The sequence below is a fragment of the Chrysemys picta genome, chromosome 18, assembly GCF_011386835.1.
Source record: "Chrysemys picta bellii isolate R12L10 chromosome 18, ASM1138683v2, whole genome shotgun sequence".
In the NCBI taxonomy this organism is placed as follows: Eukaryota; Metazoa; Chordata; order Testudines; family Emydidae; genus Chrysemys; species Chrysemys picta.
The window spans coordinates 25,410,387-25,435,922 of record NC_088808.1 but is presented as its reverse complement, the minus strand read 5'-3'; the positions used below and the strand labels follow the sequence as shown (position 1 = coordinate 25,435,922).

Here is a 25,536-nt window from a genome sequence, read left to right as displayed (position 1 = left end):
ACGCCCCGGACGGGCTCTGCGCCTCTCCCCGGCGGCCGCTGGCCGGGGCTGGATACGCGAGGGGGCTGCCCGGGGCAGGGCGCACAGCGGCCTCTCGCCATCGCGGGTGGGGAAACAGTCTAGCCGGCCTGGTTGGCCAGGGAGCGGTCCCGGCTGGGGCGCAGCCCGTGGGGTGTCGGGCCGGGGGTCACTGGAGCCAGGCTCCTCGCTGCAGGGGCGCAGGGGGCTTTCCCCTCTCCCGGGCCTGGCTCCAGCCGCGGGCGGCCTCTCGGGCCTCCCACCGACGCGGGATGGCCCATGGGGCTGTGGGCGAGTCCCTGCTCTGCATGGCCCTGGGCTAGCCGGGCTGCGCCTCGGTCCTCACCCGGTGCCAGGGCACCTCAGCTTCCCGGGGGCGGCGAGAGCTGCAGAGCAAAGGCTGCCAGGAGCTCAGGGGCAGAGCTGCTCCCCCCAGGCCCCTGTCCAGGTCCCCCAGCCCGATACTGCCCGGCCAGAGCCAGAGCCTGTCCAGCTGCCTCGGGAGTCGGGCCCTGCATGCTCCCGCCCGCTCCCCCCTGGCCGAACTCGGCTGCCATCAGTGAGACGGACCTGGGCTGCACTGGGGTAACTGCAGCCGCTCCCAGGCCTCGGCTCCTGCCGCTGACCACGGAGCGACCCCGGCTAGGAGCCAGGCTTGAGCGGGCTGCCCGGGGCAGGCGCTGTGACAGGGGCACTAGGTGCAGGGGACAGTAACCTGGCGCTGAGCCTGGGAGTGGAGAATGGTTCTGTCCTGCCCAGGCGCTCGCTGATCCTGCATGCAAATGAGAAACGATCATATAGAATGGGGGAAACCTTGGCCAGAAATATCAGGAGTCTCGATATAATTATACACGTGAGAGCGAGCTGCGAACCTGCCGAGCAGAGCAGCTCCGTTCTGCTTTGCATTAGTCCTTATTGCGCTGTCATTAAAGAATGCAGAAGTGGAAGTATTTGCTTCAGGACTAAGCACAGGCGGCCTAGAGGTGCACACGTGCAGCACAGAAGGTAACATCATGTTCAAGCAAAACAGGGCTAAAGAGTCTGAAAGAAAAGGAAACAGGAGGACTGAAACTTTGGCCTGTCAAAGGCCTCAGGGACATCTTGTGCTGGTGAGGGCTTATTTCACCCCCTCCTGCCCTTGGCCCCTTCACAGTCCTCTCCCTCCCCCAGGGTCAGTTCCATTTTGATCATAGGTTTCATTTGCAAATTTCCTAACACAGAGACTGCCTGACAGTTTGCCATGGAGGATCCTCCTATGATGTGATCCAACACCATGGCCTGATCTCACCTGGTGCCAGCCCAGCGCTGGAAAGATGAGCACGAAGCCTCTGGCCATAATAGAAAGAAAATGTGTTTTGTTCTGGCAGCTTTTCTTTTCCTCTGCCTTCTCATGTGTCAGTGTTTTATCTTGCCTGCTGGATGCTGGCAAGACCAGACTCAACCCCAGGAGTTCTTTATGGGGCATAAGGGTTTGATCCGTGAACACCAGATCCACACTTTATTTGGCCAGAGTGCTCCTAATTATTTGGTGTTGCAACATGGTCCTATCCCACTGTAGACAACCACTAGCCCTGAGTAGAGAACTCAGTCACTCTCCTTCACCATCAATATGTCCAAGGCTGTTTCTAGTCACCTTTGTAGAGAAGTAAATGTATGTAAATACTGCTGTGGGGGCCTGGTTCCTGAGCAGTCCTGGCTAAAGGCCTCTTCCGGAAAGAATTCTGAGCTCAGGGGCTCAAAGGTTATCAGGAACAATAATGCTTTCAGTGTCAGCCTCATTTGGACAATGACAGATTAACCTAGCTGACTCTTTTTAACTCAAATTAGTTTGACTCATCTCTAATTATTTCAGCACCTCCCTTTGATCTGAATGAAATCATGTCTGCGCTCTGCTGTGTGCTCTCTAAAGCTGTGACATTCACACTCAGTCCCTCATTGAAGCTGTGGTACATACTGGGTCTCCATAGAAAACCATAACATTTGCAATAACTGGGCATGGGGCGGGGGGGGGGGGCAGCAAAAGATGGTGTTAGAGCCTGTCTGGTCTTTTCTACTTTAAACCACTTTCTCATGGTACTTAGGCACAGTCTTTCCGGGGACATTTCCTGCAATGTTTACCTTAATGTGTCTAGAAAATGGGGGTGGGGTGGGGAGTGGAATCTACTATAAAAATTGAGGCCATTTGATAAATGTTGCACAATTGAATCAGCAGTCCCATTTAGCACCTTTGTGGTGCATGAAACCATTCTGTGGGTAAGGGCATTGAAAACGTCAGACAGACTACAGGGGCTTTTCTAGAAATTTTTGATGGGCTCTCCGAACAGCCAGTTACACATCATCTTGTGAGCAATATCACCTGCAAGCATAGGTGACAAAAATTTCACTTTTCTGCACAGATGATAGACTTTTCCTGCACATTTGGACAAGTTTGCTGTCACCTATATACACAAATGAGAAAGTAAAAATCTTCATGCAACTGGGTTGCACAAGCAGAATCTGCCTTTTAAAAATCAGCTCTATCAGGTCTTAACCGTAAATTCATAAGTATGGGCATTTCCAATACTGATTTTGGCTGTAATAGATCACCTGATGTCAACCTGCACTTCCAGGGAGTCTAGTTTTCCAGCGAATTCAGTTATTGCATATGGGGCAGAGTTTCTTCCTTCATAGAGCTGTTCTCTTAAATTCATCCATTCAGGAAAGCATCCTTGTTCAGCAAATCACTTAAGCCTATGTTTAAATGATTTGCTAATAGAGAAGCACTTAAGCCCATGCCGAAGTATTTTCCCAAATCAGGGCCAGATGGTTGATGATCCACCAATCCCCATCTAGTCTTCCCAGTAATATACTTTACCAAACTTGGCACCTTCTCAGGTAGCTAGAAATACTTCCATGCTCCTGGGCCCTGTAAATATTTAATAATGGGCTCTTCAATCTAGCAGCAAAAGGTATTACATAATCCAATAGCTGGAAGTTGAAGCTAGACAGATTCAGACTGGAAATAGGGCATAACTCTGTGACAGTGAGGATAATTAACCATTGGAGCAATTTACCAGCAGTCATGGTGGATTCTCCATCACTGACAATTTTTAGATCGAGTGGATGCTTTTCTAAAGGGTCTGCTCTAGGGATTATTGTGGAAATATCTGTGGCCTTTGTTATATAGGAGTTCAGACAAGATTGTCAGACTGGTCCCTTCTGGAGGATAGGTCCATCAATGGCTATTAGCCAGATGATCAGGGATGCAACCCCATGTTCTTGGTGTGCCTAAACCGTCAACTGCTGGAAGCTGGGCTGGATAACGGGATTGGTCACTTGAAACTACCCTACTATTCTGTTCTGTTCACTTTCTCTGAAGCATCTGGTACTGGCCACTGTTGGAGACAGGATGGACCATCGGTCAGACCCAGTGTGGCTGTTTTTATTTTCTTCTGGCTTTGGAATCTTTGAAACAGCTTCAATTAATAGATAATGCTCTTTTTGAAAGTCAAAGTAAAACCCCCAGCTCGATGGGCTTTCACACATTTATATCACTTTCGAAGAGCACTGCTTTCCCCTGCCTCCTTGTGCTGCTTCTTTGGGCTCCTCCCAGCTGCAGCTCTGCATCACCTTTCAGCACAGTCTCTATGCTTGGAGCAGCCTCACTAAGCATGTTCATAAGCCCTCTCTCCTCTTTCCAGCCCCTTTCTAGAGTGACTTCGGAACAGATGACACCTCCACTCTTTGCTGTATGTGTTGGCCCAAAGCAGGGACTTGGTCTTTATGTGTGTTGAAAACACATAAAAACATCCTGTGTATTTACGGAGCTCTATAAATAAGTATATTCACGACAGCAATGTAGAGTAAGACTGGTTATGTTTATGTGTTTACAGTGATTTGTTTTTTCCTCACATGACAGGATTCCAGAAGTTTACCTTGAAGGGTGCTGAAATGTGTTCAAGGGGGATCTCCTAATCTATTGTCTAGAGCAGTGAAAGCAGTAGAGTAAATAGGATTATGGGTCACACAGAATTTATGACCATGTATATATTAGGGTTTAGTTATTTCTAGCCAAAACCCAATAGGACTAGTGTGAAGGAGCTTCATAGCTGGCACCTGGAAAGCCAAAGTCTCTGTGATTTGAGTTCTAGCTACATTTGGACATTGGATAGAACCTGATTTTTAGTTCTTTTTTGTGTTGGTGTTGGAATTCTTTCTCTTGGCCTTTTTGGCAAGCAGTGGCTGTTACCTAAAAGGCTTAGAAAAGATGGTGCTTAATTATTGAAATATTTTACCAACAAAATATCAAAATGTAGCTGTTAAAATTAGGAAAGGATACAGCTCTGAAGAAACCTCTGTCAAATTTTGTATATTTACATTTCAAAGTGAAAAAAGGAAAATGTTGCACAACTGTCATACTACCTTGTTAAATCCTGCAGCATCCCCCTTGTCACGATAGCCACTGTTGATTTAAGGAAAAATCAAAAGAGTTTCTGAACATTTGCAAGCAATATAAATAATGTACAATTCATATGGATTCATTACCTTAGAACAGACAGACAAACACTCTATGCCTCTCCTTGTAATTTTACATTCAGAATCTCTCATCCTCAGTCCCAAGGGGAGTCTCAGAACAGTGTTTGACTCTCTCCCATCAGGGGCAGGACACGAGGTGCTGTTTTAATTTCTGGTTAAGAGGAGTCTTCTGCAGTTTTAGGGCTATACGGCTGAAAATGTTGTTCATCCTCTGGCAAGAATATGCATTTCTAAAATACAATTACCTTGGAAAAACTAGAGTTTTAATTTCAATTACAATTGTTCAATGAGAGACAGATGTGAACTATTAAAATGTTTATAATGTGGCTTAACATTACAAAAACAAATATTAATGAAATATGTTTAACTGATGGGATTTGATTGGCACACTGGATTAATTACAGGCCTTTCACCTTTGGAATTGCAGTTCTAATCCTGCCAGTGCCCAGGGAAAACAATTTAAAAGTTGTTTATATATTTTAAAATGATAGAGGAGTCAATTTTTTTTAAAAAAAGGCTGTATTACTACAGTGATTTCAGTATGGTAAAAATAAACCATTTTAAAAGGGAGCATCTGCCAATAAATACATTGCTGGGTGCAATGCTGCATTCCCTGTGCACCCAGAGTGCCTAGTGGGGATATAGAGTGTGCACGTAACACAAGGGCGGGCCCTGAATTTGGAGGAAAAATACCCCAGAGGGAACTTGGTTTCACTAAATTCTCCTATTCCAGCCAAGGCCAATAGATTAGCTTCACTTTGCCAGCAGGTGGAGACGGGAACACTTAAAAGGCAAAGCCTGCTTTGATTGAAATGGAAAAAGTTCTATTAAATTCTCTACTGCCAACTCCAAGTGTTAAATATTAATGAGTCTTCCCCCAAAATATCATGAGATTGGCTAAAAAATCATGAATGCTTAACAATAAATTTGGGATTCTTTGTCATTTTCTTCTGATTTTTGAGGTGTTGAGGGTGCACTCAGGTCATGTGTTTGAGCTTTTCTCTGTAACCAGGAGGCCTAGAAAAGTCTTTCCTATTAAAAACTGAAAGTTGATATTTTCAGGCCTTAATGTGCCTTCAGGAGCTGGAGCGTTAAGGAAAACACCAAACTATCATGAGATTCGTGATGAAGTTGTAGAAGTTGGTAACTTGGTAACTGATATTACTGGAGGTGGAGACCTGGCATTGTAGTGCTGTTCCAGCCTCACACTGGTCAATGACCTGACCTTGTCCAGCCGCCAGTAAGAAGAGGACGAAGGCTGTGCTGGTTAAACAAACCAACCTGGCATACAGAGGAAGTGATGGTCGGTCGGTCTCTCTCTTTCTCTCTCTCACAAATTAATGGTGATGAATCACACTGTTAATAATAAAATATCATTTATTTCAATATTTTTGGATGTTTTCTACATTTTCAACTATATTGATTTCAATTACAACACATAAATATAAAGTGAGCACTGTACACTTTGTATTCTATTTGATTACAAGTATTTGCACTGTAAAAAAACAAAATAAATAGTATTTTTTTAATTCGTGTAATCTCTTTATCATGAAAGTTGAACTTACAAAGGTAGAATTATGTAAAAAAACCCACCTGCATTCAAAAATAAAACAATGTACAATTTTAGAGCCTACAAGTCCACTCAGTCCTACTTCTTGTTCAGCCAACCACTCAGACAAACAAATTTGTTTACATTTTCAGGAGATAATGCTGCCTGCTTCTTGTTTACAATGTCACCTGAACGTGAGAACAGGCATTCGCATGGCACTGTTGTAGCTGGCATTGCAAGATATTTACGTGCCAGATATGCTAAACATTCGTATGCCCCTTCATGCTTCAGCCACCATTCCAGAGGACATGCTTCCATGCTGATGATGGGTTCTGCTCAATAACAATCCAAAGCAGTGTGGACTGACGCATGTTCATTTTCATTATCTGAGTCACATGCCACCAGCAGAAGGTTGATTTTCTTTTTTGGTGGTTCGGGTTCTGTAGTTGCCGCATCTGAATGTTGCTCTTTTAAGACTTCTGGAAGCATTCTCCACACCTTGTCCGTCTCAGATTTTGAAAGGCACTTCAGATTCTTAAACCTTGGGTTGAGTGCTGTAGCTAGCTTTAGAAGTCTCATATTGGTACCTTCTTTGCATTTTGTGAAAGTGTTCTTATAATGAACAACATGTACTGAGTCATCATCCGAGACTGCTCTAACATGAAATATATGGCAGACAGTGGGTAAAGCAGAGCAGGGGACATACAATTTCCCCCCAAGGCGTTCAGTCACTAATGTAATTAACACATTCTTTTTTTTAAACAAGTGTCATCAGCATGGAAGCATGTCCTCTGGAATGGTGGCCGAAGCATGAAGGGGCATATGAATGTTTAGCATATCTGGCACGTAAATACCTTGCAATGCCAGCTACAAAAGTGCCATGCAAATGCCTGTTGCCCTGTTCTCACTGTCTGGTGACATTGTAAATAAGAAGAGGGCAGCATTATCTCCTATAAATGTAAACAAACTTGTTTGTCTTAGCGAATGGCTGAACAAGAAGTAGGACTGAGTGGACTTGTAAGCTCTGAAGTTTTACATTGTTTTGTTTTTGAGTGCAGTTATGTAACAAAAAAAATCTACATTTGTAAGTTGCACTTTTACGACAAAGAGATTGCACTACCGTACTTGTATGAGGTGAATTGAAAAGTACTATTTATTTTGTTTATCATTTTTACAATGCAAATATTTGTAATCAAAAATAATATATACTTTGATTTCAATTACAGCACAGAATACAATATATATGAAATGGTAGAAAAACATCCAAAATATCTAATAAATTTAAATTGGTGTTCTATTGTTTAACAGTGTGATTAAAACTGCGATTAATCACGATTAATTTTTTTAATTGCAATTAATTTTTTTGAGTTAACTGTGATTAATTGACAGACCTTATATATATGTATATAAAAATGGCTGGCCAGCATATAAAGGAATAGTTAGAAGGAGTTTTTTTAATGTATCAGGAAGAATAAGAATCCCAACAATGGTGTGGATTCATTACTAGATGGAAATGGTAGAATTGTCAATAATAATGCAGAAAAGGCAGAGATGTTCAATAAATATTTCTGTTCTATATTTGGGGAAAAACAGATGATATAGTCTCATTACATGGTGATGATAATACTCTTTCCACCAGTATCTCTGAAAGATATTAAACAGAAGCTACTAAAGACAGAAATTTAAAAATAAACAGATCCAGATAACTTGCATCCAAGAGTTTTAAATGAGCTGCCTGAGGAGTTACATGAACCATTAATAATGATTTTCAGTAAGTCTTGGAGCACTGGGGAAGTTCTAGAAGACTGGAAGAAAGCTAAAGTTGTGCCAGTTTTTAAAAGGGTAAATGGGTCTGACCTGGGTAATTATAGGCCTTTCAGCCTGACATCAATCTTGAGTAAGATAACGGAGTAACTGACACAGGCCTTGATTACTAATGAACTAGAGGAGGGTACTGTAATTAATACAAATAAATATGGGGCAGTGGAAAATAGATCCTGTCAAACTAACTTGATATCTTTTTTAATGAGATTACAAGTTTGGCTGATAAAGTTAATAGTGTTGACGTAATATATTTAAGCTTCTGAAAAGTGTTTGACTTGGTACAACATGAAATTTTGATTAAAAACTAGAGATATAAAAATGTACATATCACATATTAAATGGATTAAAAACTGGCTAACTGTAATGTAACTGTAAATGGGAAATCTTCATCGTGCAGCTCTGTTTCCAATCGGGTCCTACAGGGAATTGTTCTTGGCTCTACACTATTTAACATCTTTATCAATGACCTGGAAAAAAAACATAAAATCAAAGCAAATAACACAGAAATTGGGAGAGTGGTAAATAATGAAAAGGACAGGTCATTGATTCAGAGCAGTTGTATCATTTGGCAAACTGGTCACAAACAAACAATATGCATTTTAATATGGCTAAATGTAGATGTATACATCTGGGAACAAAGAATGTAGGCTATGCTTAGAGGAGGGGGACTCTCTCCTGGGAAGCAAGGACTTTGCAAAAAAGATTTGGGGGTCTCGGATAATCTGCTGAACATGAGCTCCCCAGGTGACACTGTGGCCAAAAGAGCTAATGTGATCCTGGGATGCCTGAACAGGGGAATCTCAAGTAGGAATAGAGAGGTTGTTTTACCTCTGTGTTTGGCATTGGCACAACAGCTGCTGGTCCACAATTCAAGAGGGATGTTTTTAAATTGGAGAGGGTTCAGAGAAGAGACATAAGAATGATTAAAGAATTAGAAAAGATGTCTTGTAGACTCAAAGAGTACAATCTATTTATTTTACCAAAGAGAAGGTTAAGGGGTGACTTGATTACAGGCTATAAGTATCTATATGGGGAACAAATGTTTAATAATGGGCCATTCAGTCTAGCAGAGGAAGGTATAACTCCATCCAATGGCGGGAAGAGGAAGCTGGATAGATTCAGACTGGAAATAAGGGATACATTTTTGACACAGAGTAATTAACCACTGGAATAATTTACCAAGGGTTGTGGTGGATTCAGTTTTTAAATGAAGATGGGATATTTTTCTGAAAGCTCTGCTCTGGGAATGGTTCTTGAGCAGTTCTCCAGCCTGTGTTCTACAGGAGGTCACACTAGATTATCACAATGGTCCCGTCTGGCCCTGGAAGCTATGAATCTATGAAACTAACTATTGGTCTGGGCTGGGTGGCTGGCCTAGGAGACATCCCCCTGCCCTTCTGTGCTGAGCACTAAGTGTGCGCATGGTGCTGTACAGAACAAAAACAAAACATGGACCCTGCTGAAGTCTCCAGACCTGAAGAACCCCCCACCAGCACCCAAGCCAGGCAGGGCTGTCATTAATGATTAGCCCTCTCAGAGCATGTCTCAAATGCAAATATTAAGGGCCAAGTTGGTACTGGCTCTAGTGCAGGTAGGCAGAGACTTCCCCCCCAGCTCCACTTGCAGACTCTCCTCTAAGGGCCAGGGACAATTGCACATGGGAAGTGCCTGGGCTATTCCCTCAGGGCACCCTCAGAGGATGCAAGCTGCCTGCCCTCTCTCACACCAGCCCCTAGAGCTGGCAGGGCACAGAGACGGGAGCAGGACCAGCCAATCCCCTGTAATCCGGAGGCGTAGTCTCATCCTTGAGCTCTCCCTGGTCTGATGCAGGCCTTACCACCCAGTGCTCAGGTGTATGGCCAAATGCCATGGACTAACCCAAACTACACTAGCCTTCATAATGCTGCTATGAGGCAGGAAGCCAAGTATAAGCCCATGGACAGTGAGGCAGAGATAGGGGGACAAGTCACTCATCCAGGGCCACAGAGGCTCTGAGTGCCAAGATGGGCGCCCTGTCTCTTAGTCTGCTAATCTTCCATCTGCATTGAATGTTGCTAAACAGCCTGTAGGACTAAAGTTCTCATGGGAGAAAAGCACCACATCTGATTGGTAGAGATGAGAAAATGTGTGAAAAGACATCAGTTGCGTCACTGCTGGACTCCAAGACCACCTAACCAATGGGAAATGGGTGTTAAATAATGAAGACACAGATAGAGAGCTGAAATCCAGACACCATTCAGACTCAGATTAGAGCTCTTTACAGACAGATCAAATCTGGGATCTAAACTGCTTGCCATAACCTTTGGGCAGATTTAATTAAAGGAGCAGAATCCATTTACAAATAATGAGAGAGAAAATTTCTTCTATATTTGACAGAAAGCTACAATTATGTTTAAAAATGCATCTTAATTCATTTAGTTACTTTGCCCTTGTGTTAAAATGTATGTTGGAAGAACAAAGAGACCAAATTTTGATCATAAAACCTGTATTAGAACATTTAGAATAGACTATGGCAGAGCATTTTATGTGATTTGGATATAAATCCACAAGTGCATTAAAATTTATTGGCCTTGAAAAAGTAGATGCATCACTGAGGGTAGGAGACTTGGTGATATTAGATGCCAATGCACATTCTATTTGATCTCTATCTTAAATATACGTCAAACCTTTGGACTCCAGACAGAGTTGGACTTTAGCCCTGTCCTGTAATTATTTGGTGAATGTTAAAACTTTATGAGTGTTTCTGTTTAAATAGCGTATTTGATGTGCATTTGTTTTGGCCAAAGCCTGCTGGATAGAATGAATGTGCCTTTTCTGTTTATCTTTTAAAACAAATCAAAACTAAATTAAACAACCAAATAACAAAGGGAATAAATTTAAAAGTCAAATTTATGTTGAGAAATAATAATAACAATAGAGTTGGAATCAAATCAACCTGACAACAGTGTTTATGAGAATTTAGTATTTAAAATGTTAAGTATAGAACATTTAGATAACTACAACTGTAAATTACTATTTTGTTTGCCAGGGGTTTTTATTGAATGCTACATTTTAGAGTTGAAGGCATAACTGGTTTGTAGTTATAGATTGTGAAAAAATGTGTTTTGTTTGTTTGTTTGTTTGTTTGTTTTTTGAAAACTGGAAGCTCTCTGTCCTTTTGTTATTTGCCCTCTGGATATTTTTAGAGAACTGAAATACATCCCAGATTTTTGCATATTTGTGTGACCAGATATTTCTTACTCTTTTTACATCACAACATTAGTCCCAGTAAAGAACTCCTACTTCCAGCAGAGAGGAAACTGACAAGACTGGAGTGAAACCAAAATAATGAGCTGCATTTGCTCAGTTATTCTGCTGTGAAGCAATCCATGCTGCCACCCCATTTAAATTAATCTGCAAAGAATGGGAAACTCTTAAAGAGTCAAATTCTGCTCTCCACACAGCCTTGAAAGCCCTTTATGTGTGTAACTGATTGAAGAATATGACCCCTAATTTCTGTTTTAACACTTCATTAATTAGATGATGCATTAGGTTAGATCTTTTGGATTTCTTTCATAATTGCTTTGAACCATTGCTGGTACCCCAGTGGCATAAGTGTCTTGTGTGGAACTTGGGCGACAGAACTCCCAAGCTCCACAACTTTGCTCTCAAAAGTCCAAGCGCCGGGGAGTGACACTGAGGTGTTTCATGTGTGTCACAGACCCAAAACAAACACACAGAAGAAGAAGCTTGGGATCATGTCAGGTTATTTTCTTGTATATGCATAGAGATTTCTGTGAGAGTTTGCATTTCTGATCCCAATAATAAAACAACAAAAATAATCTCACCTTTCTCTAATACCTTTCATTGCAAACAGGGCCGCCCAGATGGGGGGGGGCCTCCAGGCTCCGGGCCCCACAGGGGCCCCAACAAGAGTTTTCAGGGGCTCCCAAGAGAGTTTTTGGCAGGTCCTTCAGTGCCGCCGAACACACCCAGAGCGAGTGAAGGACCCACTGCCAAAGACCCGGAGCTTCTTCCGCTCCGGGTCTTTGGCAGCAATTCGGCGGCAAGGGCTTCTTCCGCTCCTGGTCTTTGGCGGCAGTTCGACGGCAGGTCCTTCACTCGCTCCCGGACCCGCTGCCGAAGTGCTCAGAAGACCCAGAGCGGAAGGACCCCCGCCACCGAAGGCCCCAGGCCCCCTGAATCCTCTGGGCGGCCCTGATTGCAAGAGACCCCAAAGCTCTTCACCCACCACTGAAATGCAGCACTTCTGGGGTATTACAGCAACTGTTCAATAGCTTATAACTACAATACAAAGCAATTTAGGGCATGAAATGAAGAATGTTGTATGGAATTGAAACTGGAAGGAGAATTTAGGTAGAGTGTTATCTTGGCTGACTGTTATCATTCTAACTTAGATCGTATCACTCTGCTATTATGCAAAAACTGGCATAGCGTCTTTATCATGCTCATCAGTAGTCAGGACCTTGGTTTTATTTCTCATCTTAAGTATGGCACCTCCAGTAACACAGCACTCCTCCCCACCCCCCCGCCTTGCTGGTTTGGAATTGCTCACTTATGACTCAAAGAGAGGAATCTGGCACAAATTCCTCTCACTTAGGCCAGCAAAGAAAACAGGAGCTTTTGCTCCATCACCCTCGTACTCACCTGGCCTGACTCTCCAGAGCTTTTGAGGTCTGCTGTGTAGTCAGCATAGATCAGTAAGTGAAAGGTGAGATAACATTGGATTGTATGAGATGGAGAAACAGGGACTTACTCCCTGATTTTGCTGTCAAGTATATTTGTTTCCCCTCCATAACCCTACTAAACTGGGCCATGATACTGAAACAGAGAGAAATAGCAAAAAAGGGTAAACCCATGTACTTAGAATGTAAACTCTTTGGGTCCGGGCTGTCTTTTGGTTCTGTGTTTGTACAGCGCCTAGCACACTGGGGCTTTGTCCACAGCTAGGGCTCCTAGGCACAACTGTAATACAAATAATAAACAATAGCACCAGAGCCATCACAGTTACTTGTAATTACATTACAGACCCCTGGCTGGATCAGGTTACTAGACATCACACAATATAGCATAAACCTATCTATCTATCCCCATACACCCCATCTATCTATCTATCTATCCCCATACACCCCATCTATCTATCTATCTATCTATCTATCTATCTATCTATCTATCTGCCTGTTAAATGCTATGCACAGAAATTGTATACGTGTCCAATCCTGCAAACATGTATGCATGTGAACAACCGTACCCATGTGAGCAGAGTCAATATTTTCAGGATAAGGTCCCAAGATTGTAGGGTCTTTGGGACAGAAAATGTACTTAGAATGTAAACTCTTTGGGTCCGGGCTGTCTTTTGGTTCTGTGTTTGTACAGCGCCTAGCACACTGGGGCTTTGTCCACAGCTAGGGCTCCTAGGCACAACTGTAATACAAATAATAAACAATAGCACATGTTTTGTGCGGTGCTGAGCAAACTGTCATTTCTCCACAAATAAATAAATAAGCAACTAATTATTATCAATTAATTATTTGTTATCATTGCTGCTTTAGTGCCCATCATCCTCAGTTTGTAAGGTATGGATAGATACTTAGCAAAGTTTGCATATTAAGCCGTAGAGCTTAGATGATACTTAGGCGGCCTCTGCCGGTCCTTTGAGTAGGGGTGAATTTCACCCTCCGTGAATGTGCTGTTGCAACCACCAGGTTGGCATTATCACCAGTGATGCATTTTGATCATGAGTGATGGCACCAATCTCACCAGTCCCTGGTGCATTGCACCGGGCTGTCATATCAAAGGGAACATCCTTATTGCACTGCCAAGGACAAAACCACGTCCCTTTGGGAATCATCCTGGGGTGCGGGGGAGGGGGTTGAAGGTTCAGTGTTGAAGCCTTCTCTCCCTGTAGCTGTCTTCCCAACCTCCCTGGTCAGACTTCCCCTCCCCTGCACCCAATCCCTGTGCTCCTAGTTTGCTCTGAAGTCTGAACTGGCTCCAACTCTTGACTTTTCCATGAGATCAACTGTCATTGTTTTCCCACTGGGTCCAATTCCAGCAGGGCTGCATATTGCTATTTCCTTCTGTTATTTTCAAAGCCTCAGGAGCTAAATCGGGGATCTGTCCTTAATCAGGTCAAATCAAGAGTTAAATCTGTGCCATGGGAGAAACGATTCCCTCCATACCTTTCCTTTCTCACCTAGCTCCATCTATTGATATTACAACAGATTGCACTGTGATTATACACAATTAAAGATTCATGCCAGAGATGCTGGAAGTGCCACTGATTTTAATTTTAACCTGTTTTCCACAGGTTAAAACAATGCATACCATTGCCTGGGCATGTTCCCCCATGGAGTTTTTGCTTCCTGAGAACAAACTGAATTACAGGATAGCATGATTCAGTGAAATGCTAGTTTCTTATTGGTGAAAAGCATTTTGGAGCCATTGCAATATCCTCCCATGACACCACATGTCCAAATAACATTTGTTTAGAGAACTAACTGAAACGGAGCCTGTGATCAGAATAAAGATGCAGTTAAGATTTTGATTTAGACAGGGATACTTGAGAGCACGTACAGGGGATGAATCTTGTAGCCCTCATTCAGGCAAAACTCCCATTGAGTTGAAGAGATTGAAGTCAGTGGGTGTTTCGTCGGAGAAAGGCATGTTGGCGCTGTCTCGGGGTGAATAAAGTGCTGCACTCAGTTTTGTTTTCATGAGTGCTGGGACTCTGATCCCAGCCAATCACCCCTGAGCCTGCCCTGCATTTTGCTAAGAATCCAATTTTGCAACCAAGGTCTATTCACTCTTCCCCGCCCCAAATGAATCACATTGTTAATAATTGTGCATTTTGACTAGCAATATTTAATAATACCTCTTTTGGAATCATCACTTTGACTGTTGATCTGGGATTCTTCGAGACATTCTGGTTTTATTTTCGCTAAGGGAAAAGGAGAAAGTCAAATATAAGGTAAAAGGCAAAATGACAATGCCTGAGGCTGAAGTCCTTGCTCCGTCTTTATTCAGCCCTTCCTCTTTCTGACTCACTGGGGCCGCCTTGCCAGGCCTTGAGATTTGATCACCAATCTCCTGATACTTGGGGCTTTACTAAAAGGCCCAGCTCCTGGAGGCAGGTGATGATGTGAGAATCTCAGCTTTCATTGTTTTAAGAAAGCAAGTTTCTAGCTCTTATGCTTTCAGAGAAAAGCGTGAACATATGATACCCCAAGGGCTCAAAACGCAGAAGACAAATAAAAAGACCACAAATTTTACTGTTTAAAATCTCATGATTTTTGGAGACTAAATTTAAGGGATTTGTCATGGCTCTTCCAGAGCTCAAGCATGTCAGGACCTTGTCTAGGACAACATGCTCTTTAGTGGGACTTGCAGCTTTGACAATAAGTAGGGTTACCCAGTACCCTCTTCCCCAAGCATCCCCTTCCCCTAGAATTGGGGATGTATTTGAAGGTGAAACTTGCTATGTTTGTATTAAACCAATACTGTAAACAGTGAAGTGTTTCCCCTTTGGGTGTAAATGAATCCTTGCCACTTAACTTCATGTTTATTTTTATAATGTGGACTCTATGTCGTTTATGGCTCCCAATGGGACTCCAAATACCAAGATGGTTATGAGTGAACCTGGGAATGTGGCTTCTGAATTACTTGTGATTTATCCTGTTTCTGATGCACATAATAACAGGGTCTCTCCCAGAGCCAGCCTGTATTTTTTAATTATTCATTTTTGTACTTTTGTGCTGCATAATGTGGTGATTATTGTTGCTGTAGGTGGAAATTGTTGTATCTGTGCTGTCTAGTGAAATCAGAGTAATCAGGGCTTTTATTTTTCAGGGCCGACTGCTAAAGAGTTCTGGGTGCCCCCGGATCAGCTCCACCACCAAGAATGAAATGAATGGCATTTAAAGCCCACCATACACTTCGCAGTCTGACCAGTGGTCCAAAGCACAGCCAACCCAGTCACTCAACACAAGGGGCACAAAGCACAGCCAACCCAGTCACTCAACACAAGGGGCACAAAGCACAGCCAACCCAGTCACTCAACACAAGGGGCACAAAGCACAGCCAACCCAGTCACTCAACACAAGGGGCACAGAGCTCTGGGGGAAGGAGGAGAGGAAAATAAGGAAGGGCCGAGACACAGAACAGGGGCAGTATAGCTGGCTGTGCCTGTCCCCAGTGTGGATGTGCGCGGGTGGGAAGTGGCCGGGTTCTAGGCATTGCCAGGCACAACTGCTGTTCTCACCCCCAGGGAGAGACTGGACTGTGCTGCTGCCAGCCCTCGCCCTGCCCCAAAGGGTACTGTGCAGACAGCACCGGTTGTGGGCTAGTCTCCTCTTGGCGGCGGATAGAGGCACATGCTAACTATTCCAGATCCAGCCAGACCTTGGGTATATGTTTCTTGTTTTTGTTGGCATACGAATAGTATACACAGCCACTTAACACAGGTACATTGTTACATAAAAATGCATCACCCCATCTCTTCAGAGTTGCCTAGGATTTAGCTGTATGCCTCATATGAAAGACAATGGGGGAGTTACCAAGTCTTGTGTGACTATACCCCATGCAACTCTTCCAAAGACCCACAAATACCGTAAGAAAGACAATATAACATCTCCATTTTCAATGTGTCTTTCTGCTCTTCTGACCACATGGTTCTCACATGTACTGTTTTAAGCCATTTTACTGCAGTCAGGCAAGTGAAATCCTCTCCGAAGTGTGAGCAGTACGTGGCATTTTGTGTAAACCTCTGGTGTAGGGATACAATATGACATGACCCTGGAAAACAGGGGCCTGTAAACGTCTGTCATGTGAGGCCAAGATGCCTGCATCTTATTCACAGAGCTTTCATCATGAAAGTCTGAGGTTTTGCCACCCCAGAAGGATCAATCCTGCTAGGTGCTGAGCATCCTCTTGAAGACTATGTACCAGATTGGGCCTTTACAGAGGACCTTTAGAATTGACCCCTGGAGAAGCCCCCCTCCCTCCCATTCCTCCTCACTTACTAAATCTGTTTAAACTAGGGAAGAGGGGTGAGGAGTGAGACCTTTTGGAGAAGCCACATGGATGTTTGTTTTCCTTGGGGGTTTATATCAACATTGGTCTTGACATTTCGCCTCTTATTATGTGTGGTTCTTTAAAGGGTGAAATAATATTTTCCTTTGCTTGAGAAAAGGACAAAGTTCAGACAAAGCTCTCAGCCCAAAGTGATTTTCTTCTTTCTCAACAGTTTATACATTGTCTACACTATGGTTCTGTGCAAAGTGCCACTCTCCAAACAGAGAGGGAACTGGGTGGAAGACACTGCTCCCCAGGCCATGTATGCCCAGAGCACTGACACCATTCGGCATCTCTGCTTGTACCTTGGACAATGGGCACATTCCAGAAAAAAAGCGTTAGACATTTCCGAGTGAGTAATTTTCATAGTTTCCATTGTTGGTAAAACCTGCTGTGAAACTGGAAAATATAATTTCTTTTTCTGCCAATTTAATCTCTTTGCAGTTGGCAAAAGTCTGTTTCTGTGCCTGGCTGTTTATTTCTCTCTCTCAGTGTATGAACAGCATTGGGGAGATCAGCTGAAATAGTGTTTATAGGGAATACGAGCACAGAGGCTTGTTTATCACCCTAGAAGGCGAGTTTTCCCCTTCTGTCTCCTAGTCAGGTCTTGTTGTTAAATAGGATGGGAGGGAAGCTGAGGGGTCAGTCCTGAAGGTATTGCCTTGGGGAAGGACACCTTGGATTCAGGAGGAAATGAAGCTCAATTCAGTATTTGCATTTAATCAGAGTCAACCTGTTTTTTTTAAATAGATACCTTTGTTGACCAATATTCTATTTAGTGCCCATCTCTCAGGCTCTGCAACTAATAAAAACTTCATAAAAATGCAGGTTTTAAAATGCTTTTATACTGACCAAACCGTTTCCCAGAAAGGAGACGTTTAATCTCTGGGCAGAACTTCTTTGGGGTGCAGGAAACAAGACAAACCCAGCAAAATCCATTAGTGATTGTGAGGTGCTCAGCTCTTGTGGAGAGGGAGGCCAAATAAATACCTAGAGAGATAGAAAAGAATAAAAGTCTTTGATGTTTGAAATCTGCAAAACTATCCAGGTAATTTCACTGGGTTGTAGCTTTTTGAGTGAATAGTAACTCCCTGACTTGTGATCTCTTCACAATCCCATCTTCACAGCCACAGGCAACTACTTAGAACTAAGGGCTGGTCTCGCACCTTTGTCCTCATTTACACCTGAGCACAATGAGTTTAAAACCTGCCAGAACAGCACAGTGAGTGTCAGTCCAGAATGCGAGCATTTTGCATTCACTATGCACTGATGCAAATGCTCAAACCAGGTGTGAGACAGTGGAGAATCAGGTCCTAGATCTCAAATGACCTAATATAGGGAGGTAACTACAAGAGACAGATTCAAGATGTCCTGAAATATGAAGAAGAGAGCTTGAGAGGAACGTTGCTGTTGTATTGCATACCACTGGACAACTGTACAGCAAAATTACTTCCTGCCAAGGCCAAGCTTAGAGCTTCTCAAATAAAGGTTGTAATAATCTTTTATAATGGAAAGTGTTCTGTAAGAGGTTGCTACCAGCTTTCACTCTAACAGCTATCTATAAAGATCCATATCTGCACGTATCAAAATACAGATGCTCATCCAAAGCTTATCTAAACATATACCCCTGTAGAAACGAGGCTAGAACTCTCCTGGGAACAGGCCCTGTCTTTAGATTCCCACCACTTCCTGGGTTCAGTCCTCTCAGAAATAGCACAAGAGCAGTTGTCCTCACGGCATTGGAGCTGCTGGTTCTGTCTGACACCAGGATGTGCTCAGGCTCGTGGGAATGAAGAACTTTCTAACCTCCACAAACGTTTATTTTTATTCAAATTGTGTGTGAAATTTTGGGTTGTTTCTGATTTTATCCAATTGGGTTCACTACTCACATTGCTCTCTGCTTCATAGTTTGCTTCACGGAAGGCGTTGGAATTTGGCTTTGGCTACATTTATTATATAGTTAAATGTAACATTGAAACATCAATAGATATTAAAATTCCCTGTGTGTATGAAAATGGGTCTGTGACTTGTAAAATCTATCAACACTTTACACATACCCACCCCAGAACTATTTTACCCCAATATTTCATTGTAACCAAGTAAATCTGCAGTGTGAGAAATCAAGTGAAAACAGACCCAGATAATAATCTGCAACCTTCCGGTTGTAAAATGGGATTTTTCTATCATTCATACACTTTTTTTAAACACTTTTTTTTATTCAATGTTCCCTTTAGGCACACGGTTCACAGAAAGACAGTCTTTAACCAATGCAAACCCAGTACCGAGTAAGGTTAACAAATTGGCTTTTATAATATGTCACATAAATAGCTGTGATAGGAAATAAAGAGACTAACGTGCTTGCTGTCTGCTTTATGGGGGGTTTGGCTTGTTGAGTTCGAAGCATAAGATATGTTGAAATTACCTCAAAACAGCTGTTCCAACGCTGTAGGACGGCGCTGCGCCTGTTCACCCTCGGGTGAAGTGGGAGTGAGAGCACTTCCTAATCCCCAGCTATCTGGGGGTGAAATGGGATTCCAGAGTTAGTGCTCACCAATCAAGTGAACAAGTTAGCCGAAATTTTATCTTCCTAAACTTAAATAGCTGCGGGAAATCACCTTGGTGTCCAGGGCCAGATCCAGGGATTTGGCCGCCCCAAGCAGCCACAAAAAAAAAAAAAAGCCGCGATCGTGATCTGTGGCGGCAATTCGGCGGGAGGTCCTTCGCTCTGAGCGGGAGTGAGGGACCATCCGCCGAATTGCCGCTGAATAGCTGGACCTGCCGCCCCTCTCCGGAGCGGCCGCCCCAAGCACCTGCTTGCCAAGCTGGTGCCTGGAGCCGGCCCTGTTGGTGTCCCAATTCATGAGTTAGTGCTTGTAAGTCTGTAACAAATAGCCTAGAATGCTTTTAATTTCCAAAATGTAAAGGGCCCAATTGTGTCTCCCTTACTCACATTATGTATTCTGCCCCCTCCCTGCCCCCACGTTGGGCTACTCATGGGGCGATGTTGTTCTCAGGATGAATAAAGATGGCAGCACCTGGCCCCAAATCATCTTCTCCCAGCCCCACCCTAGTTACAAGCTGCCGAGCAGGCGGAAGGCTCATGTGGGCTCTCTCTCACACTTGTCCGATTGGAACATGCATTAAAATATTCTCCCAGTCCTGAAGCTTGAGAAGATTCCTGTCTATTTGACCATTTATTTACAGAAAATGAGGAGTCCAGTTCTCAATATCCCATGCAAAGATACACAGGTCCTATGATGTTGTCTCCCTTTATCTGGAATGAAATGAGTAAGATTTATACACTGCTATCGAATAACAGAGGCAACAAATTGACGTGCACGGGAAGAAAAGCATCCACACAGCAAGCCTTCCATTTTGTCTTATACCCTCCTCAGAGACACAGCATTCATCTAAAGATCATTTAATGGAATAATGGTGTCCTCGATTTAATCCTGTCATGGCTGCTGATTCTTTGTTTTAAACTTGTGGTAAACATGATGTATTTTCCACTGGTTAGATTTCTCCTTTCTTATCATTCTAGCCGCTGGCAGATGTGTTTGATATTTCTTAAGCTTGGATACAGCAATATTTTAGCCAATAAATATAGCTGCTGATGATGATTTTTGCTTCAGCTTCAAGCATCCGCCATTCATAACAAAGACTGATTAAAAAATGTAGGTGGATTGCTTTTACATTTAGAATGCAGCCACGTCTCACTGTAAAGCATTGTATAAGTCATGAATAATTAATTTACAGAATTTGAGGTACAGGGAGTGCCATTAAGCAAGTGAATGAGCCCTGCCCCATGGTACTGACTTCGCAGTGACATTTCCTGCATTTGGAATGCAGAGTGCAGCGGGGGGCTCATGCTGTTCTGCAGTCAATGTTTCCTTTTTAATCGTACCCACTGTAGTCATTTTCATCTCGCTAGTGCAGGGGTTCAGATTTGTGACTTTTCCTCCACACAGCAGTTATGATGCTGGTTTTAGAGCTTCCAGAGCCCTAGGAGAAAACCCGCTCTGAGTTAATAGAGCCATTGCCAGACTCCTGGGCCAGCAGATCTCTCCAGGCGAGAGTGGTGCTGGGGTGCCAGAGACAAGGAGCCCAACTCTCCTCTCACGCTCCCTGTGTGACTTGGTGGCTTCAATGGCGCATCTCCTGCTATACATGGATGTCAGCAGCAGGCCCAATATGGAGCAGGCCCAGGGGAGACCAGGCCTGATGTTTGCCCTCCCAGATGGGAGCCATGGGCAGCAGCCATCACCTGATACCAGAAAGAAATGCACCTGGTTTCTAATGTCTCCATGATAGGAATGTCCCATTCATGGCCAACGTCTCATTGAGATGCAGGGCTGCCCAGAGGATTCAGGGGGTCTGGGGCAAAGCAATTTTGGGGGCCCCTTCCATAAAAAAAAGTTGCAATACTATAGAATACTATATTCTTGTGGGGGCCCCTGTGGGGCCCGGGGCAAATTGCCCCACTTGCCCCCCCTCCCCCGGGTGGCCCTGTTGAGATGATGTCTCGGATTCCTATGACCGTGGCCTGTCTACAGCCACCTATTATTGTACCTGCTGCTCTTCTCTCCCAGTGAGACGCCTGCCGTACAAAGGGGCCTCTTAGCGAGTGGCTGGAGCAAACACACGCTGCTGTTCCGAGCTAGCTCCCTGCAGCGCTGCAACTCCTGGGGCTACATATTCCAGCTCCGCGGGGAGAGTCTGTGTCGGCCCCTGGTGTTGCACACCACTTCACACACAACGCCATCAGGAGCAACTGAACCACGTCTCCCACTGGTTGGTGTCTGGAGCCTTGATTGCTTGTTGGTCCTGTCTCTGTTTTGTACGTACCGAAAGCAAAGGCCAAAAGTGGCAGGTCTACACAAGAACCCTACCTCCAAATTCCACCTCTCATGTTATGAAACCAAGTCACAGCCTCTAAAGTTTTGCAAAACCCAAACCAAATTTCAGTTCAGCTGACACACACACTGTTCACTTGGTGACCATTTCCTGCAGGATCTGGGGAGGCAGAGCAGAGCTGGCAAGAGCAGTGAGAGACTTCCAGAACCTGCGATGAGTAGGCACAGGTGTCAAAGCCTTTTACACCCTCTTTGGGGCTAGTGACTGCAGAACCTCAAAGGATGTAGGGAACTGAGTTCTCAAGTCAAACAGGAAGTGTGGAGGCAGAGAACCTGCTGGAAAGATTGTGGGCCACATTCTGGTCTCTCTTCCATGTCTTTGGCCTTGCTCTGGCAGTGCCAACAGGGTAGAAAATTGGCTTAAATGGCCTTTGAAGTATATGCCAGGTGGCATAAAGCTGGCACCTGCTCCTGCTCCCCTTGAAAGCATCATGTGTTGCCCCATCCCTGAGATGTGCTGAGCATCTGGCCCAGACCGTGCTCTCGGATAGAACGGATGCTGCTGCTCATTTTCACCAAATAGGCAGACGTGAAGAACCAACACACCTGAGGAGTAATCATAGAATCATAGAATATCAGGGTTGGAAGGGACCTCAGGAGGTCATCTAGTCCTATCCCCTGCTCAAAGCCAGACCAATCCCCAACTAAATCATCCCAGCCAGGGCTTTGTCAAGCCTGACCTTAAAAACCTCTAAGGAAGGAGATTCCACCACCTCCCTAGGTAACCCATTCCAGTGCTTCACCACCCTCCTAGTGAAATAGTTTTTCCTAATAGCCAACCTAAACCTCCCCCACTGCAACTTGAGACCATTGCTCCTTGTTCTGTCATCTGCCACCACTGAGAACAGTCTAGATCCATCCTCTTTGGAACCCCCCTTCAGGTAGTTGAAGGCTGATCGAGGGCACTGTACAAATCTGCCCTTGCAGCCAATGAACTCCAGGGTTTTCTTCTCTGTAGCAGGTGCGCTGACATTCCAGCCCAATGAAAACAGATCCCTGCAGTGGCACCCAGCTTCACTCCAGAGACAATGGAGACAATGCAGCATGTTCAGCAGAGCTCTACAGAGAGCGACAGGCAGGAATGAGGCACCATGTTGCTGAAAAAAACTGCATCCACCTTCATTGTTAAAAAGAATTTGCGTTTTAAAGAGAGATTTTCTAAGAAATTGCACAGCAGACTGGGGAGCCAGGAACTGGGTCTCAGTCCTCATTCCTCATTGCTGACTGTTGTGCCAAAGGTCCATGGTGGCTGCTACTCATAGGAAGCAAAGGTGGTGTGGGGAAAAAAACCAGAGAAACAGATAAGAAGGAAGCTGATGTACTTGAGGTCCCTGTGGTTCTGGTGGCTGCTTTAATGAATATCATATTATTAAATCCCAAGTATTTATTATTTAAAAATCTAAATAATTAATAATAGTTTTTTGTTGTTGTTGCAGTTAAGGCTTCACTTGTTTTTACTAACTTTATAGAACAATTTCTGGAGAGAAATAGAAATTCATAGAATTGCATTTGCTGATAATAAATTCTGGAGGGGATTAAAGGTTTCTGTCCTGGGATCCCCAGCAAAAGGTGTTAATGATCATCAGCAATTCTCTATGTGCTACTGGGAAAAACTGTGACAGGTCTCTATTAGCTGGAACTGCTACCCATTTAATGCTTGCTTTGAAATGTTATCTTCCCATCTTGTTTTCTGTTTCCTCTTTTTTTTTTCTTTTTCAGAGACCTCAGCTGTGTGCCAGCATTCTCTGATCAACATTTCCCATGTGTTTCTTATTTAGAGTATGATGTGTCTAGCCATTCCACTTCTCTTGCCCTTTTAAGTGGTGTCAGTCATTTTGCTTTGCTACTAGTTGCTTTTTTAATCTGCAGCCTCCAATACTGAGCATGCATCCTTACCTGACTCTTCAACTATTTTTTCCTTCCTCTCTCTGGATATGTGACATATCTCAGAGCCTTAAGGCAGGCCTTTCCCATTTGCACAGTTAGCAAAGGCCTGATTGCCAATCAAAAGAGGTGTCTTTTCATGCATAATGCTGAATTGCAGTTGCTTTTTGATCTCTTTATTGATGTGTGGATGTACTCCTCTCCCCCCCACCCCCCTGCAGGCCAGCAGTACCTCCGGCACCATGTGAACACAACATATGGCCCACCAGAGCTGCCCAAGATGCTTGTCTTTGCTGGAGATCACAGGACAGAAACTGTTAAACTTCTCTAGAATCCAAGGCCACTTGGAGCAGCTGGTCTCGTACAAACCAGAGGGAACAAAGGCATCCATTTAGGGTGACCAGACGTCCCGATTTTATCGGGACCGTCCCGATATTTCCTTGTTTGTCCCGCGTCCCGACCGACATGTGGTCGGGACAACCGGACAAACAAGGAAATGCCCCGAGCCTCGAGCCCGGAAGTGCTCGCGCCCCCCCCCCTGCCCCGACTCCGCCCCCTCCTCCCCCGATTGGCTCCCTCCCCGAATCCCCGCCTCTTCCCCGGGCTCACCATTCCCCCTCCCTCCGCAAGCGCTGGAGGGAGGCCCGGGAGACGCAGGGGAAGCGCGGGGCCGGGGTGAGTAACAGTCCGGCCTGGCCCAGTGCAGGCAGGACTCGGGTGGTTGGGAGAGGAGGGGGGCGACCCGCGGGGCCAGGCGACGGGGGAGGAAGCGGCCATGGCGCTCGGCGGCTCTGGCGCCCCCGAACCCCCCGAGCCGGGGCCTGCAGCAGCGCGTACGCTGGGCCCAGCCCCTGGCTAGGCACGTCTGGGCTGCCCAGCTGGTGCTATCGCGCGGTGGCCCCGGGGCGGAGGCATCGGCAGCCCAGCCCCGTTCGTTCCCCTGCGGGACGGGGGGGCTGGGGCCTGCTGCCCCCACTCCGGGGCCGCCGCGGGATAGCACCAGCTGGGCAGCCCAGACGCTGGCCAGGGGCTGGGCGCAGCGTACGCGCTGCTGGGTCCCCGCAGCAGGCCCCGGCTCGGGGGGTTCGGGGGCGCCAGAGCTGCAGCCGCCGAGCGCCATGGCCGCTTCCTCCCCCGCGGCAGTGGGAGCTGCAGCAGCGGCTGCTCCCGAGTCCCGCTGCCCGGGGGGACAACAACAGCTGCCGCCTGGCCCCGCGGGCCGCCCCCCTCCTCTCCTTACCACCCGACTGAGTCCTGCCTGCTCGGGACCAGGCCGGACTCTTACTCACCCCGGCCCCGCGCTTCCCCTGAGTCTCCCGGGCCTCCCTCCAGCACTTGCGGAGGAAGTTTTTTTTTTTTTTTTTTTTGGCCCCGCCCCCCGCCACGCCCCCCCCCACGTCACCCCCCCCGCGTCCCGATATTTGTCTTTGGTGATCTGGTCACCCTACATCCATTAGGCTTCATTAGAGTCTAGGTCGCAGTCTACACTCTATCAACTCTTGGAGGTATTTGGATGGGCCCATCTCTAATTCCCAAAGAATGGAAAGCATCGCTGACCTGGGAAACCCCGGGCTTGTCAGATATGTCATGGGTCTGCTGCTTCAGGAATTGTGCGTTCAGGAATTCAAAGATCTAATTTAAAACTTAAGAAAACTTTATCAAGCCCTGTCCCATGTATTCCTTGCTGGCTGTATGCTCCATTTTCGACTATGGGGATTTATTCTACTTGTCTGTATTAAATATTTTGTATTCCTTTGCATT

The 25,536-nt window shown here is 45.0% G+C and overlaps 1 long non-coding RNA gene across 1 annotated transcript in view; it reads left to right on the top strand.

The window, feature by feature from the left end:
• LOC135976532 (uncharacterized) overlaps positions 1-24,450 on the top strand; it is a 37,316-nt gene extending 12,866 nt beyond the window's left edge. The window contains exons 2-3 of the long non-coding RNA XR_010593730.1: positions 17,151-17,330; positions 23,997-24,450. This is a non-coding gene — a long non-coding RNA (uncharacterized LOC135976532). The remainder of the gene's footprint in view (positions 1-17,150; positions 17,331-23,996) is intronic.
• Positions 24,451-25,536: the final 1,086 nt, after the last annotated feature.